The sequence below is a fragment of the Microtus ochrogaster genome, linkage group LG9, assembly GCF_000317375.1.
Source record: "Microtus ochrogaster isolate Prairie Vole_2 linkage group LG9, MicOch1.0, whole genome shotgun sequence".
In the NCBI taxonomy this organism is placed as follows: Eukaryota; Metazoa; Chordata; class Mammalia; order Rodentia; family Cricetidae; genus Microtus; species Microtus ochrogaster.
The window spans coordinates 24,784,057-24,796,436 of NC_022034.1; positions in this window are offsets into that span (position 1 = coordinate 24,784,057).

Below are 12,380 nucleotides of genomic sequence, written 5' to 3' on the forward strand. Positions count from 1 at the left end.
CAGGCTGGTCTCGAACTCACAGAGATCCGCCTGTCTCTGCCTCCCGAGTGCTGGGATTAAAGGCGTGCGCCACCACCGCCCGGCCCAGGCTCAGCCATTCTCAATAAACCCTTTTAGGAATCTCCAAGTTACCAAGTTTTTACAAGGACTGGTACGGAAAATCCTTGAAGTAGGGGATTGATGTGGGAGACAATACCATATACAGCAAAATTCTAGGATCTGCAATAGACACTCAGGCATGTTACACCCTTTAAAGTTATCCCTCCCAGACTGTTGTAACTGTGTGTAATGCAGGGAAGGTGGTCCAAAGAGGCTCTCTTCCAAGAAACTTCATGAAACCCATAAAGTGACTTTTAAGGCTTACTTAGTTTTAGCTGTTTCCCCCCCCCCAGGGGAAGGGGAGCAGTTTGTTTACTTTTGTTTGTCTGTGTGTTTGAGACAGGGTTTCTCTGTGCATCTCTTCAGCTGTCCTGGGACTAACTCTGTAGACCAGACTGGTCTCGAACTCACAGAGATCCGCCTGCCTCTGCCTCTCCGAGTGCTGGGATTAAAGGTGTGCGCCACCATCACTAGACTCAGTTTGTTCCCTAAATAGCCAAATTTTAACAATAAAAATAATTGAGTGGAGAATTTAGACCAGAATTCAGGCTCTGGTTTCCCTCTGATATTAAATTGCAAAATGTTTGAGCAGCAAAGTGAATAATCCTATGAATCTCTCACGTTATACAACTCCACAGACACAGCCACTCTTAAACACAGAGACCTGGCTATTACCCTGCACCTTACTGTTTCTCTGGAAGACTGTATACATCGTAAATGCCCTGATTCATAATCTAGGCATGTTGGCCCACACTCAGAAATTTCCAGAGAAGTGTTTCAAGTTTCTCAGCTTTCCATTAGACAAAGAGCTGAGGTGTTGAGCTTCTTTAACAAACATTTTTATGATGCAAAATATTATGACAGATCCTACAAGCATACATACTGCCAAAGAAAAAAATTCCAAAATATTAGATACCTAGAAATAATCTAAATTTTGCTTAGTCTATTATCTACAGCAGTATTAATAAGGGTCATATAATGGGAAAGGCAAGGAAAACATAATATTTACTCTTTTAACAACCTTTAAATAAAATTTATCTAACAGATAATGGTAAATTCAATAAGATATATGACAACTATGGCCAAAAATCTGTCTACTCCCTTCAAGAAGTAGATGATGAAGTTGAATGTGGCTGTACTTATCTGTAATACTAGCACTCTGGAGCCTGAGGCTGGAGACACCAATTTGAGTCTAACTTTAGCTTCATAACAAGATCTTGTATCCAAAGATGGGGGGGGCTATCTTTTTGAGTCAAGGTAGCCATGAATCTTGGAACTGGCTTAATTTACTGGGGGCAATAACGTGCTTCACAATGCAGATGCAGAACCTGCCTGTATGCATTGAAGCTTGTGCTCTTTGGCTGGGACCTGCTACTTCAAGAGAGGAAGACCATGCTAAACTTCTGCAAAATGGTAGTCCTTCTGAAAGAGGAGCAAGAGCTCCAGAGGATGACTATTCTGCCTCCAAAAGCTGGGCCACTGGCACCTTTAGCTTGCTTCACATGTGGAGACATACAAATTCAAACCACCACCTAGAGAAATGGAGCCCAAATTGCTGACTCCAGATTTATGAACTAAATAAACAGTAGTTGCTAAGCAACACAATATGGGTGGTTCATCTCTCCATCACAGACAACTGTGCATTCATTTTCTATATTTCATGAACAACAGAGTACAAATTAGTTCAGTAGATTCAGAGGGCAATAATCTAATTATCCCAAAATTGCAATTAATCCACACTATATAAGCTATCATTGTGCAAAATTACAATTGACTTGTTGCTAGTGACTGGTAAGAAAGAAGTATGTAACCCTATTTGCCCAGTGTCTTAGTTTGTTTTTCTGTTGCTATAATAAATCGTTTACCAAAACCACTTGGGAAGGGGAGTGTTTATTTGGCTTACATGTCTCAATCACAGTTCATCATTTTGGGAACTCAAGGCAAGAACTGAAGCTAGAGACCATGGAGGAATGCTGCTTACTAACTTGCAAACTGTGGCTTCTTCATCTTGTTTCTTACACCATCTGGGACCTGTTGTGATAAGAGCTGTGGGGCTGCGTCCCCCGCACCAGGCTGCCTGGCTAGCTTATACCCCGAAATAACAACATACAAACTGTATTCACTTAAGCACTGCTTGGCCCATTAGGTCCAGCCTCTTATTGGCTAGCTCTTACATATTAATCTAACCCATTTCTAATAATCTGTGTAGCCCCACGAGCTGGCTTACTAGGGAAGATGTTAACCTTCGTCTGTCTGGATTGGGAGAATCATGGCGACTCCCTGACTCAGCTTCTTACTCCCAGCATTCTGTTCTGTTTACTCTGCCTACCTAATTTTATGTCCTATTAAAGGGCCAAGGCAGTTTCTTTATTTAACCAATGAAACAACACATAGAAAGATGACCCTCCTCCATCAGGGACCATCTGTCCAGGGGTTTGTCACCACCCATAGTGGACTGGGTCCTTCCACTTTAAGAAAATGCCCCACAGATTTGCCTACGGGTCACTCTAATAAAGACAATTATTTAATTAGTCCTTCCCAGATGACTCTAGCTTGTATCAAGTTCACAAAAACAACAGACAAACAACCAGCAAGGCCAAGAAGTTCTTACAGCTGGTTTACTGGTGGGCAAGATCGTTCTCCAATACTAAATAGTATCAACTAGCCTGTAATATACAGAATGGGTATGGCCATTTGTTTTTAGCCTAGAATAAAACCCTGAGCTCTCTCACATCCTGGCCTTGCACGTGACTCTCTAGGCCTCGTTGTGGGAAAACCTCCATCCCTTTCTGTTCTCCATACCAATGTGAGAGTTTCCAGCTCCTTGGACCCTAGTGGATATGTTTTAAATTGTTATGTTTTTAGATCTATTTATTTTATTGTATGAGTAGACATGCTTTGCCTGAATGTATGTCTGTGTATGCTCTGCATGCTGGATGCCAGCAGAGGTCAGAGGATGCCTGGAACTGGAGCTGTAAATGGCTGTGAGCTGTCACTGTGTGCTAGGAATAGAAGCCAGGTCCTCTGTAAGAGCAGCCAAGGGTTCTTAGCTGATGAAGCATCTCTCCAGCCTCTCACTGACACTTTTGTCTTTCTTAGGTAGTTGTTTCTTATAAACAAGGCGTGCAAAGTCACTACTAAGAATATATCACTGGCAATAAACATTTGTTGGTAGTTACACAAGATTTATCCCTTTTAAATTTTTATGGAAATTGGAAAAAAATCTAAAATTTCTGATTTTCATATATTATTATCTTATTACAGTCTGCAAATACTCTTTGAAGTGAAAGGAAATGTGAAATAATGATATAATTGCTGTGAAAGTAGAAAAGACTATAATTTTAGAGTTACATGCTGGCTATGGTAGACAAAAATCAATGTTCTAAAACTGAAAAGAAGGTATACTGCCTGTACTCATCTGTATTTCCTTTTAGAGAAGCCAAATGTGTGGGTATCTGTAGTGAGGAGCGGCAAGCCTGCTTTCGTCCCGTCCTGCTCCCGCACAGCTAGCTTAGCCCCAGAAATAATTACACGGAAACTGTATTCTTTTAAACACTGCCTGGCCCATTATATCTGTCCTCTTATTGGCTAACTCTCATATCTTGCTTAACCCATTTCTAATAATCTGTGTAGCACACGAGGTGGTGTCTTACCGGGAAAGATTCAGCATGTCTGACCTGGAGGCTGGCTCCATCATGTCTGCCCTGGTGAGGAGAGGCATGGCATCTGGCTCACTTCCCTTCTTCCCAGCATTCTGTTCTGTCTACTCTACCTACCTAATTTTCTGACCTGTCAGGCCAAGCAGTTTTCTTTATTGATTAACCAATGAAACAACAGATTGACAAATGACCTTCCCACAACAAGTATCCTCCATGATTGTTGAGACATGGTTTTCCCACTCACCAATAGAGGAAAAAGTGCTGTTCTTTAATATCTAGCACTGAAAGGACACACGCAGAACCGAGTCTGAGACCAAGTGAGGTGGCCAAGCACCACGCAGGAGAATTTTGAGTCAAGGTAATTCTGAACAAGCAGACAATTGTTTAAACCCACATTTTAAAGCTTAGGTGCCTGTGGTTCCTCTCACACTAGTTATGCAATCTGCCTGCAATAAACTACGCAGGTGCTTGCTTTATGGCCAGTAAGGGACAGTGCCAAGCAAGATGTCCACTCAGCTCTGCATAGCTCTCTCCAAGCACGGCTCTCTCTTATAACTCACTTCTGAAAGAATTCAGTAAAATGATATATCAAAATGATTTTATTACGGAATGATATTTTTCCTGAGCATGCATTTGCTCGTCCTCTACTGCTCCCTAAGAGTGGGTTTCTTGTGTAAAGAAAAGCATTCTTTAGCCTAATAAGTGGAGAACTGCTTAAGAACATTCTGTTTCAGAGAACTGTGATACAAATCTCTGAGAAGTACTAGAGTTTCTTTTTAAATGTTGTTTAACCTATTATTCATCAAGTTGCCCATTTATGACATGAGGCTTTAACAGACACCATTGACCTGGCAAGGAACAGAAAATGTGGTCTGAGGGGTAGGGAGGAAGGTAAGATATGTGCTGACGTTTTGAACATCAAGGATGACTATAAGAATGTGGTTCTGTTGCCAAGGAAAGATGATGTCCAGGCAGGGAGATGGTGAGTTCCATTCTGTTCATATAAAGATGATTTTGCAAACATGAAAGCCTAGCAATTGGAAATTCAGGTATAGGGTTTATTACAGTAGTTCTGATTAGAGATGCTTACTTCAGCCTTAAGCAGATCACAAAAGCCAAGGCGCTGGGCTGGATCAGAAAGGAAACAATGAGGAGGAAAGAATTACAAAGTCTGAATTTCTTCCTGTATTTAGGGAACCCTGCGAAAGTTGGGCTATGGAAAGTTGGGAAGGCAACAGAGAAGTACGCATGGTAGAAGCTAAATGAAGACTCAGGGAAAGAAAATGATACCCAGAGCTTAACCAGATGAAGACTTTAGACAGGGTCATTGAGTGTGATGGTTGGGAAGCCAGAGACCTTCCAGGAAGCATGGGTGCTCTTAAGATAGGCACCCCAAAGGAAGGTTTAGAGCCTGGGAGCATGAGGAGGAAGTAACAGAAGGTACTCTGGCATAGTAAGAATGTAGGTTGGTAACTCAATAACCAATTGGAGTGAATATTCACATTATTCAGAGACAAGAGGATCACACAAGCTACTTGGAGGCAAAGGGAGTGTTGAGAGATGCAGGCAAAAGGAGAAGCTGGTGGCGTTCCAGGGAGGGCAAAGGGACTGGGATCTGGGGTCTGTTTACTCCAGGTAAGATACATTGCTGTGGTCTCTCACACACTAGTGTGAGAATAGCGTGTAAACTTTCAAGTAATCATATGCTTCGTCTGGGCGGTGTTAAAAGTGTGATTCTGTCTCGTGGAAGTGCATAGCGATATTCACTGTAACATTCATTGTATTGCAAAAACAAACGAATGAGAAACAGAAGAAGAAAGCCTAAGTGCCCATTAGTAAAAGACTGATAAATTATGCTGGACCCCTTCAATAGAGTGCCACTCAGGTTTTAGAAATGATGAGCAAACCACATAGGCAATGAAACAGGACGGAGCTCAAAATATTTTCACACTATGTTATAAATGACACAGTTTGCATATAGAATGACCCCCCCCCCCGTTATGTTGAAGGTTTTGTTCCCAACCTGTGGCACTGTTAGGAGCAGTAGACACTGTGAGGTGTGGCCAAATGGAAGTAACTTAGGTCACTGTGGCATGCACCCCTCAGTGTTCTCCCTTGCCACAAACAATGCTTCACCCCAAACAATGGGCTAGCCAACCACAGACCAAAACCTCTAAACTCAGAGACAAAATAGTCAGGCCTGCCCTGTCTAGACAGTGAGAGAAAGCTGATCAATGCAGTAAGTCCTCCTGGGGAAGGAAATATGTACATTATCTTATTTTCTTATACCCCAACTCAGGCATGAGGACTGAGCAATAGATACTAAGTGGTCAACAAATACTCATTGGGTGAAATTATCATGTTGAAATTTAAAATCAAGAGTCGGGCATGATGGCACATACCTTTAATCCCAACACTCAGTAGACAGAGGCAGGCGGATCTCTGTGAGTCTGAGGCCAGTCTGGTCTACATAATGAGTTTCTGAACATCCAGGACTACATAGAGTGAATGTCTTTAAAAAACAAACAAACAAAAAAAAAACGACTTTAAAATCAATGGTAGTTCTTGACTTGTGTTTGTTGTATACATATATCAAAACAAACATATTTATGCTATATAGGCTTATTACATCATTTATTCTGAAAGAATACCCAACAGATTAAAGTAGGTATTTTAAGAGAATCAAGTTGAGTGGGAAATGAAATGAGTCCATTTGATTTTATTTAATTAGTTCTATATTATTACTTTTTGCAAATATGAGTTTCTTCTATAATTTTATTATGACAATAAAAGATAGAAAAATCACCATAGATAAAAGAGGAATGCCATCATCTGTGTTAGTCATGGAAAAGATTATGCCCCCTCTCCCTGAAGCCAATGCTCCTATGAATGATACAGAAAAATAGGGAAAGTAAGTGTGTGTGTAAAGAAAACAAGAGTCAGTATCGCCCGTGAGAAAGAGGGTGGTGAGGAAGGGAACACACCTCGCAAGACTGGGAAGGTCCAGAATATGTTCTCCCTCTTAGAGATGCAGAGTGATGGCTCACAACCATCTATAATGAGGTCTGGTGCCTTCTTCTGGCCTGCAGGCACACACACAGACAGAATATTGCATACATAATATATAAATAAATAAATATTTAAAAAAAACTTTCTGTACCTCAAGACGTGTAAACTCACTAGATATAGTTAAAACTCTACAAAATGAAAATCCACAAAGAAAGCAAAACAACATGACGCCAACATTTGCAGAGTTCCTGTAGATGTTTGATTTTTATAGGGTTTCTATTTAATGTTCTCCAGGTTACAGATACTTATAATATTCTGCAATTAATGACTATAAGGAAAATATTTATTAAACTTTTCAGGTTGTCTGCCTCCATCTGCAGACACACTGGTTATAAAGTAAAACCCCCTGTCTAAATCTCTCAGTAAGAACTCCAAATATGCCTGCTTAAAATAGTCTGAGCCCGACTTGTTTAAAAAATTGATATTTCTTCTAAAAAGGAGATAGGCAAGGTCGTTGGACCTTCACCTAAGCATCAGCCCACTACTCCCAGCTGGTTGTATGCAATTAGGCTCTAATTGCATGAGGCCTCAAGGTTTTCTGGAAAAACTGGGGTGTACAAGCAAGAAGAAGGAGGAGGAGGGAGAGGAAGACGATGGGAAGGATGGGGTCCATCTGTGCAACGGTGGAAAAGCTGTTATATATCCAGGGTAAAGGCTCCAAATATTATCTTTGCTAATTTTATTAAGCTTTAGCTATTTGGATAACAGAAACTCTAACCACTAAACCAAAAACTGACCCATGACTTGCTTGCTGCCTGGACTGTGCTCAAACTGTGAACAAAGTCGCTGGAGAATTGATTGTCCCTCTTTGCCAACCAAGATAGACAGTCTCTCAAGTTCTTCAGACACAGAAAAAAAATCTCTTAGATCTTCTAGGTCTGGCAGCTGAAGGCTAAACTATCCTGTGTGGCAATGAAAGACTTAATATTGTCCTATATGACTTCCTGGAAAACTGATGACTTCCGCTCCAAGACCATCACAGAAGAGCCTCGAGTAACTGTCTGAGTAAGCCTCTATCATTTAAATTGATACAGAGATCATTTAGATTACACTTCCTGTCCTGTTCAAATTTATCCTTCTAGATGTTGATGGATAACTGTGGCAATAATTGTTCTCAGACATCAATCACCTATGTCTCATTATAAATAATTTAATAAAAATAAAATTTATAAAGTTATGAAGGTCTAGGAAAATGATTAAGGACGCAAATCATAAAGGTCTAAAAATATAAAAGCACAAATACTTTATGATGGTCTAAAAAAGTAATTTAAGATACATAAAGATCTGAGAATATGAAATTTTTAAAAAGTTATGAGGGTCTAAAAATGATTTAAGGTATATAAATGCAAGTTTTAAAAATCTAAAAGAATGATTCAAGATATATATAAAACAATTAAAAATGTCTGCAATTTCTTTCCCTCTGCTATACTAGTGTTATAGTAAGACTTCCAAAGGTCAGAGATTTGACATTAATCAATGGTATTAAGATTTTCTCCTAAACTCCTTAACTTTACCTTCTTTTCTCACCCTATACTTCCCCTGGCAGATTTACAATCAATGAAATACTGAAAACTGCTCCAAACACACCAGACTCAGGTGATCCTTCAAAACCAGCAAGGCCTAGACTTGCTGAGAGGTGTTGCAAACCTCATGCTTCTGACAAAAGTTTCTACCAGCTTGACCCCCAGCTTTGGGTCAGCCTTCCAGACCATTCTAAAGCTGCCTACAGCACTAGCCTCCGAAGGCCCAGTAAAATATGGACAACAAACCAAACATACCCCACCTCCTCCAAGCCTATGACCAGCATTCCAGTCTTCAGGGGCCTGACAACAGCATCCTATGTCAGTTGAGGAGCAGTTACAGAGGAGACACACATCATTAACAAAAGACGTGACTGTTACGTTCAAAGGAAACTAGTTCCTGTCTACCAAAGCGGCCAGTTATCTCTCTATCACTGTCAAAGGGGACAAATGCCTATCTATGGTGCCTATTGACACACCAAAGCTTATGCTGGCCTCCAGAGCTCCTTCGGTATGACAAATTCCTCTTAAAATCAAAGAATTAAAAAAAAAAAAAGTTACTCGAGCTGGGGGCTGGGATCTGTAATTAAATGACTTACTTCATAGTTGTAAAATTTTACTTGGGTAAGCAAGTGTTTATTTTCTCTATCTTGCTGATTTATGTACCTTAATGCTCGCTTGTAAATGTCGATGTCAAACACTATAGATACCGAGATCCCAAAAATTAAATTCCCCAATTCATTCTCCTAGAGCTAGCAGAGAATATAATGGACTAAAATCCCCTCCTTCTCTTATTCCTGCATGTTACCATAGGCCCTTGTATTATAAACTGGTTACGTGTGTGTGTGTGTGTGTGTGTGTGTGTGTGTGTGTGTGTGTGTGTGTGTTCGACACAATTATGCTTTAGCCTTACATAAGTGTGAATCAATAATCTGATTCATGATTGATATGATTTGAGCCAGTGGGGCATGTGATGGCTAAAGAAACTCCACTGTGTGCCAGGCATCCACGTTGGTACCCACTAGCCATTTGTCTCTAACTCTAGTCCCTGAAAGATAAGTTCCCAGTTACCCCGACTCAGAGATCCTCACCCAAAATGTACAGCTATGACTATCTATTTGTTATGAGATGACTCATCGCTTTCTTGTTTCTGTAATTCCTTACACAGATAGCCAAAGATGGTTTTGAGTTGCCTTAGTCCCTTAACATGACAGAACAGGGCAGTTTTCACTTGCCTGCGTGGATACTGAAGATCGTCTTGTGGTTTTCCCCTTTAAAAACTCTTCCCTCAACTGCCTTCTCATGACAGTCTCAAATTTGTCTCAGTGATTGTTCATCCTGCTGGTAAGCAATCAATAAATCTTTTAACTATAATTGGATTAAGTCTATGGTCTTTTCCATAGATCGCAAACACCATAGCACTTGCCCTTAAATAAATGCCTTCCTTTATCAGTTGCCTTGGTCTTGATGTCTCTTCACAACAATAGAACAGTAACTAAGACTCCGTGTTAAGAAAAATAAGTGAGAGTCAGGGAAGCATCACATGTATCACATGTTCTCCCAGATGTAGAATCTACATTTATGTAAGTATTAAAGAAAACCATGTGAGGGAAGGAGAGAGTCTAAAGAGGTAGGGGAAGGAATAAGAAAACAAATACTACATGTTCTATTTTGTATTCAGAACCTAGATGTAAATATGCATTTATATGGACACACATGAATGAATACTCCGCATACATAATGTGAAAGCAAAAATTAAGCTATTAGGGAGAATTAAGCAAATAGTGGGAAGGCAAAGGGGGAACTAGGAAGGACATTGGGGTGAAGACAAGCAAAATACAATGAAATAGGTGCACAAAGACATCGTAAAGAGATTTGTTTTTAAAGCATTTCTGTTGGTTTTCAGAGCCCCTCGGTTGGACTCCTACCTACCACTTTGAGTATATTTAGCTAGCAGATCAGTCCCACAGGAAGGCAGCTGATGATTATGGCTAATGTCCTGGAAGCCATTTCTGAAAAAGATGTTTGACTCCTTCACCAGCCTCATTCCTGAAGCTTTCTGGGCATGTGCATGGTATCCTGCCTTCTTCCTTGAGCCAGCTGGCTTTCCTGAGGGTGCTGCTGACATCCAGCCATTATGTAACAGAATGGGCCAAGTAGAAGGTCGAATCATGACATATTGTATTGTCCACGATTCCAAGAAAAGATGAGAAGCAACTCTTTGAGTTCTCTTAAGGGGAGGGATTGGTGAGATGGGAGAAAAAGCCAGTGTTACTTTGGTGTGACTGCTTTGTATTTAGTGTTCCTGGTTTTGTTTTTAAAAATCTTTTCTTTTATGATGCATCCTTATGATTCAGTCCCATGTAGATCAGAGTTCACCCATATCCTACGCTGGCCTGTCTCATGTGGTATCAAGCCTACTAACAGTCTGGGTTTCACAGATTCTTCACAGGGAGCAAAAGATCTATGAAAGACTTAATCTAAGTAACAGATTACATAAAATCTGAGCTGGCGCAGAGCTCACAGCTTAAACTACAGAAACACCAATCTTCCATGTGCTTCAGTAGACTCTAGATACACAGGTCCTCCTCTACACCACCGCCATGCTTGTGACTACTCTTGACTATGACCATGGGGGGCTTCATGTACATTTTGTTCAAGTCCACCTTTTAGCTTCCTTCCTAATCAATTGTTCAGGATCTTCACAAATAACAAGAATAAGCTGCCTCACCACTCATAAAGAGAAACTGAAGAAAATGAATTTCAGCTTCATTAAAATATTGTGACGAGATGTCTTCTGAAGAGCCCTACAGGTGACCTTCCGCTTACTCCGTCTCTGGCGTTCTGAGCTTTGATGGCCTGTTGTCCAAGGAAGCAGGCACCACAGAGCCAGGGACAGGCTGTAAAACAGAGTAGTGAACTGGGGACAGGAGACATCAGCAAATTCTTTTCCTTTTGTGGTCTCGCACAGCCTTGCCTCTTTTCTGGCTTGCAGCTCGGACTCTGGCAGACTTTGAAGCTATAATTCATAATTCCAAATTTGATTTGTTGCACAAACTGTCCACAGGCTTTCCTTGAGCACCTAAAAATATAGCTCCGGGCACAAATGACCAGATCATTAGTTTAACTGCTCCAGTGGGGAAGGCTATGGGGTTGTTCTTGATGTGCTGCTGCTTTTGGAACCATTTGCTCCTGGCATGGTCGTAACAGTGTACCTGGGGATCAGCTCTTTCCTTGAACAATGGAGCATGGATGCTGAACAGGGCCCAGGCTCACCTTGTTCCACTTTTTCATTTTGTAAAAGAGGATAGTGAAAACCAGGTTACTAAGAGACTAGATCAAGGCTGTGCCACTGGAGAAGCAGTCTTGAGATGTGAACAACAGGCCTCCAGTCCATGGTCCCTGTGATATGCCTCAGGCCCTTCATGGAATAGTAATAACCTCTTATATTAACCCTACACAGGAAATCACTTTGAATCTCTTCAAGAGGCTAGCCAGCTGAATTAAGCATAGAAGTATCTCAGATCTGTTTCCAATAGTCGTCTAGAACAAATGATTTCTTACAGGTCCTTGGTGCATACCACAGTCACTCAAAGCATCACTTCCCTTTAAGAATCAGCCCTGGAAGTTCAGTCCCAAAATTCCCTGTTCATAGAGAAACAAACAAGCAGTCCCCTTTCCTCTCCTCCTTACTTAGAGGTGTAGCAGTTCTCTTCCCTGCCATTGCTGACCTCCTGTTTTGTTTTCTAAGAGATATCAATTTCATAATGATAATAGACAGGTTCTTTAACAAATAGAGTGGAATCCGGAACATTTCTCTCTCCCCATTGATGCTGAAAAGTTAAAAATGCCCAAGGTTGATGATGTCAGAAAAAGTGTGATAGAAATACCTGTTTGCTCTCTCTCTCTGTCTCTCTGTCTCTCTGTCTCTCTCTCTCTCTCTCTCTCTCTCTCTCTCTCTCTCTCTCTCTCTCTCTGTGTGTGTGTGTGTGTCCACTCTGTAATCAGGTTGGATGGTGATGCTCACTTCAGA